At 48.2% G+C, this 5508-nt stretch overlaps 1 long non-coding RNA gene across 3 annotated transcripts; it reads right to left on the bottom strand.

The window, feature by feature from the left end:
• Window positions 1-2281: 2281 nt before the first annotated feature.
• LOC115527389 lies at window positions 2282-4488 on the bottom strand. Of its 3 annotated transcripts, none has more exons than XR_003972911.2 (2): window positions 4144-4488; window positions 2282-3408 (listed from the first exon to the last, which is right to left on the bottom strand). It is a non-coding gene; the product is annotated as an uncharacterized LOC115527389 (long non-coding RNA). The 3 variants fall into 3 exon arrangements; XR_003972912.2 differs by having other exon boundaries at window positions 4156-4488; XR_003972914.2 differs by having other exon boundaries at window positions 4414-4488.
• Between the last annotated feature and the right edge of the window lie 1020 nt (window positions 4489-5508).

Below are 5508 nucleotides of genomic sequence, written 5' to 3'. Positions count from 1 at the left end.
AAACCCATTCGTTACGTTTTTGTTTTTAATGATGCACATTTCATTTCTAGAAGTTATATTTGGTCATTTTTCAAATTTGGTTTTTAAAATGTTTTCATGTTTATTCGTTTTTTGAGAGAGAGAGAGAAAGCGTGCACGTGAGCAGGGGAGGGACAGAGAGAGGGAGACACAGAATCCGAAGCAGGCTCCAGGCTCTGAGCTGTCAGTGCAGAGCCTGATTTGGGGCTCAAACCCGTGAACCGTGAGACCATGACCTGAGCCAAAGTCAGACATTTAACCGACTGAGCTGCCCAGGTGCCCCTGGGTCTTTTGGTTTTTTTTTTAATTTTAAATAGAGTCTGATTATTTGCTTATAATTTTTATCCTCCCTTTTACATTTTTAAATTCATTTAGGCATAATTTATAGCCTCTTCTGAGAGCTTCATTATCTGATGTTCTTGGGGGTTCCTGAGGTTCATTACTGCCTGCCGTGTTTGTTGGCTCTGGTTCTTCGTGCTCATGTCCCTTGAAGCATTTTGTAGTTTTTGATTGTGAACTTCCATTTCAAAGAATGTGCACTATGGGAATCTTGTGTGGCCGAGGCTGGGGATCTGTTTCCATAGAGAAGTTTCTCATTTGCTTCAGCAAGTGCCCCTGTGATATTACTAGATTGGGACTCTTTTGATGCTATCTAATCAGCATGGACTTTCTAGAACATACAGGTGTGTCAGTTTAAACCCCAAGGCTGCGTGAAGCATGGCCTGTGGTTCTGAAGCTCAAGGTGACTTTGTTCCCTGCCAGGGCTCCCTCTGCACAGGCAGCCAAAGTGTCCGCACCTGCTCCGGTGTTCAGCCCGCTTTGGCCTCAGGGATTTCCTTTACTGATCTCAGCTGTGCTTTTAAAACCGTGTGTGTTATTTTTGTACAGCATATCTAGGTATTTTGTGGCCGGAGGTTTTTCAGATTCTCCTCCATGATAATGCCACAAATGATAGTTTCTGTCATTCCGAATTTCTGAGCCCAGAAAAAGCTTTCTCACCATGATTACATGTTTTGAGATCTCCCCAAACGTTAGAGACGGATGGCGGTGATGGCTGCACAGCATCGTGAATGTACTTAATGCCACCAAAAAAAAAAAAAAAAAAAAGGTGAAGCAGGCCAGGAACCCTGACCGAATTCATGGCAATTCTACTGCACTGATCAGAAGACATCCCTTATTTTTGTGTGCAGCTTTTCATTTGGATGGGGTTTTGGTTTTGTTCTGCAGAGAAAACAGCTAACGCACTCTTTGCTAAAAAGGACTAGAGTGCACAAATGGTTGGATTTATTTAGTACCAAAATGTGAGATTAAAAAAAAAAAAAAACCCTTAGGAATTTGAGGACACTGGGAGGGTTGCTCAGCACTGAAAAGAAAGCTGAGGGAGAAAGGCGTCTCAGTTCTCTCTGCCATCCATGCTCTCTGGCTTTGAGTAAGGCAAGCATTGCTTTCTGTTGTTCCTTTCTCTCGCTGTTGGGTTTCTCGCGCCTCAGAGATCTGCTTTACCAGAAAACGAGAAAGTCTTCGCCCAAGGAAGCATCAGTGTAGTGAAGTCGAATTACTGTAAAGGTTTCACGGCTGAGTCAGTGGGAGGGCGGCCAGTGATCACTTCCTGTCTCACCCAGAGGAGGGAGCTGCCCCGGAAAGGGACGTTGATGCTGGACCAACTTTAGGTGCTTCCTTTATTTCCTCAGGGACCAGCAGGACACTCTCTTTCTCTGCATGGAATGCTCTGATATCCAGATGGGGAAAATCTAACTCCGTGGACCAGGAAGGATAAGCCATTCATTCGTTCATCACTCCTACCTCTTATTAGAGTGAAGTAAGAGCTTTATGGGAAATGTAGGCAGGAAACTTTCACTATGACTACATATGTGTATTTAACAATTTTTTTTTTTTTTTGCATTGAGAATCTTAATTACTCTGAATGCAAAACACTCAATAATGTCCTTTGTCTTTGTTGTCGTTACTGTTCTGTGAACATGTTTTTAGAAAAAACACGGTGCCGTGACATGGCCTTTGCTGATGAGGCAATGCTGGGTCCATTTGTTCATTCTTTTTTTTTTTCTTTCAAATAACATTTGTCCCACATTATATATTAGGGATTTGTACTGGTGCTGAGGGGCTCAAAGGATAAATAATAGTCTCTGTCCTCAAGAGTCTCTGTCTGATGCCTTGTGGAAAGGCCAGCCCACATACAGAAAGAAAATGCTAAACAGAACACAATTCATCTTCAAAGGATCTAATTAAAGAATCAGAGCGAATATTTCCATAACTTTTTTTATTGTGATAAAATATACAGAACGCAAATTTACCACTTTAACCCTTTTTTAAGTGGCATTAAGGACGTTCCCACCGTGGGCAACCATCAGCTACCATCCATCTCCAGAACTTTCTTATCTTCCCAACTGAAAGTCTGTCCCCATGAAACGCTAACTCCCCATTTCCACCCCTCACCCACCAGCCTCCGGCGGCCACCAGTCTCCTTTCTGTCTCTATGAATTTGACTCCTCTCAGGAGCTCGTAGAAGTGGAATCTTACAGCGTTTGTCGTTTGGGGTCTGGCTTCTCCATTACTTTTTTTAACGGAAGGAAATATGACTTGCTGAAAAGAAAATGTCAGCCTTGTCCCTGACTGACTCACCACTTGGCTTGGCCCAGAGTAAGACGGTCAGCCTAAGCGTGCGCAGCTCTCCGATAACGCGACCATTTTAGTATCTTTTCTGAAGGCCCCATCCCAGTGTTGTGGTGTTAGTCCATTCGAGTTGGTCGACATTATTATAGCCTTAAGAGGCTGCCACTCCCTGGAAACATGTTCCAGCCTCCCCCGCTCAGGGGGTGGTGGAGCGAGGTAAGCAGCTTGCAGGTGGGACCAGCGCCGCTGCCTTCCACGGGCTGCGTGTCTCACAGCACTTCACGTGTGAGCACGTAGCGAGCCCTGCTAGTCCCTGGGCCCCGAGGACTCCCCTCCAGACGTGTGCTCTGAGCCGGGCTGTCTAAACTCTTTCCTCTGGAACCAATCAGACCCTCGCCGAAGGGGCCATATCTCACCGACTGCTTTTGAGTCACGTGTCATATTTGAGATCTGCCCTGGGTTGGGAGCTGAAACGTTTTGGCTTGTCTCCACTGGAGTCGGGGCAAGGCCTGAAGGCACGAGGAAGGCCGGCTCAGGTTTCCCACTGTGTTTCCGGGGCACGTGGGTATGCAGCTGAAATGTTGTACCTTAGGCAGCAAGGGTGGTCTGCCGAGTCCGAGTCGATATGGCAGCTCAGTTTCTTGGGGTTCATCTCTTCATTCCAGCAGAGCATAGGGTCCACGAGGGCTGAGCTGATCACCGCCGGATCCTCAGTGCCTTCCAGGGAGTCTGGAACAAAGTGTGACCGTGTCCTACAAACTGGAGGAGGTATCTGTTGTCAGGCTAGGGAGCGCGCCAACGTACGGAAAGTTACGTTGTCAGAAACAGGAAAAGGATACCGCTGATAAATGCACTCGTGCCACTTAACCAAGAAATATTCCCAATGATCGCAGTTCTTTAAAATACTAGAATGGAGACAAAAAAATGCTTTTCTTTTTTAAAAAAAAAAAAAATTTAATACAGTGTTTTATCCTAAAATAACATTATTTAAAAAAAAAAGTTTTTTAAATGTTTATTTATTTTTTTAAAAAAAAATTTTTTTTTTCAACGTTTATTTATTTTTGGGACAGAGAGAGACAGAGCATGAACGGGGGAGGGGCAGAGAGAGAGGGAGACACAGAATCGGAAACAGACTCCAGGCTCTGAGCAGTCAGCACAGAGCCCGACGCGGGGCTCGAACTCACGGACCGCGAGATCGTGACCTGGCTGAAGTCGGACGCTTAACCGACTGCACCACCCAGGCGCCCCAAATGTTTATTTATTTTTGAGAGAAGGGGAGAGAGACAGAGTGTGAAGGAGGGGCAGAGAGAGAGAGAGAGAGAGAGAGAGAGAGAGAGACACAGAATCCGCAGCGGGCTCCAGGCTCTGAGCTGTCAGCCCGGAGCCCGAAGCGGGGCTCAAACTCATGAACCGTGAGATCGTGCCCTGAGCCGAAGCCGGATGCCCAACCAACTGAGCCACCCAGGTGCCCCCTAAAATAACATTATCAATTACCTTTCTTCTTACCAGATTTCACAGAAGCTTCTGGAGGTACCAGTGAAACACTTAGAACTGAAAGAGGAAATTAACGACTTGCGTTTTCAGGATACAAATATCCTGGTTTTCTAGGATGGTTAAACACTAATACTGCCAGTGAGAATGTGATGCAGCGTTGGTGAAGCAACTGCCGTGTAACATTGTCTTGCGTAGGATTTTATTAGAAAAAAAGAAAAGAAAGCTGAGGTCTTGGAAAATATTAGAAAAGTATCTCTCTGCAGGGCTTACCACATAAGCACGTTGTTCTCATTCCCCAGTGGCTATGGTTGGTTTGGACCGGACAGTTCCGCCTTTGTCTCCAGGGTTTGGGCCTCGCTTCTGGTTTTTGACCACCGGCCAGCCATGCTGTCCTCATGGAAGTCATGCAGTGAGAGCTGACGTGGTCTGAGCTGACTCCTCCGGGGCCTTGCACAGATGTGAGGTCTGTTGCCAGCACGCCGCTGTCTCACGGAGGGTGCCGGGAAGCTGTGCGGGCGGGCAGAGCAGTGGCTAACGGATAGCCCAAGAACCGAGCCTTCCTCTAAGGTACCCCCACCCCCCGGAAGGTCAGCAAAGACCCCTCGAATGTTTTTTCTCCTTGCTTCTCTCCCCTTATTTGTGTGGTATACATCTCTTTTTAGCTTGCAGGGACCACGCCTGAACAAAGGAGCCAAAGATACACCCAAAATCGAAGCCACATCCCATGTTCCCCAAAGATGACGGCTTTTCTGTTCCCCGCAGCTCATTACGAGGGCCCCTCACCGGACGATGGATCTCTCTGGGCCACCCAGCCGCGCAGGGGATAAGACAGCTTCTGAAATACAGAATATTTTTGGAGCTCTGATCCCGACTCCCACATCCGCAGCCCCTTTTGGACTAGACAGCCTCCTCCTCGGATTCTCGGTGGCTCATCACATCCCTCCGTCTGTGACCAAAAACGGGCCGGGGGAACGAGTAGACAAGAAGGCCGTCGCCGACCAGGCCCACGGCTTCCCAGAGGGAAAGCGGTTGGAAGCACAGCGCTTTGCGTGTCAGCCGTCGCAGAGCAGGGGCTGAGGCAGGCGATGGAGGAAGACGGGAGGTGAAGCTGGCATCAGAGCCTTCCCGAAGACACTGCTGATGAACTGCAGCCTGTCTGGGAGCCCCCCGCCCCCTCCTCTTCTGTGCAGAGAAAGGTAGCCGGGGAGCTGTTGCATGGCTGGGGTGCCGTCTGCCCTGGCCCCTATCGTTTCACCTCTTGGCTTGGGTCCCAGGCCCCACGATGGGCCGGCGGCTGGCTAAGGCCACAGATGAGCTGAGTAGCTACACGGTATGGCTTGGGAGCATTTCAGCATGGCTGAAGGG

This window comes from Lynx canadensis, chromosome D2, assembly GCF_007474595.2.
Source record: "Lynx canadensis isolate LIC74 chromosome D2, mLynCan4.pri.v2, whole genome shotgun sequence".
NCBI lineage: Eukaryota > Metazoa > Chordata > Mammalia > Carnivora > Felidae > Lynx > Lynx canadensis.
This window is presented reverse-complemented; position numbering and strand designations above follow the sequence as displayed.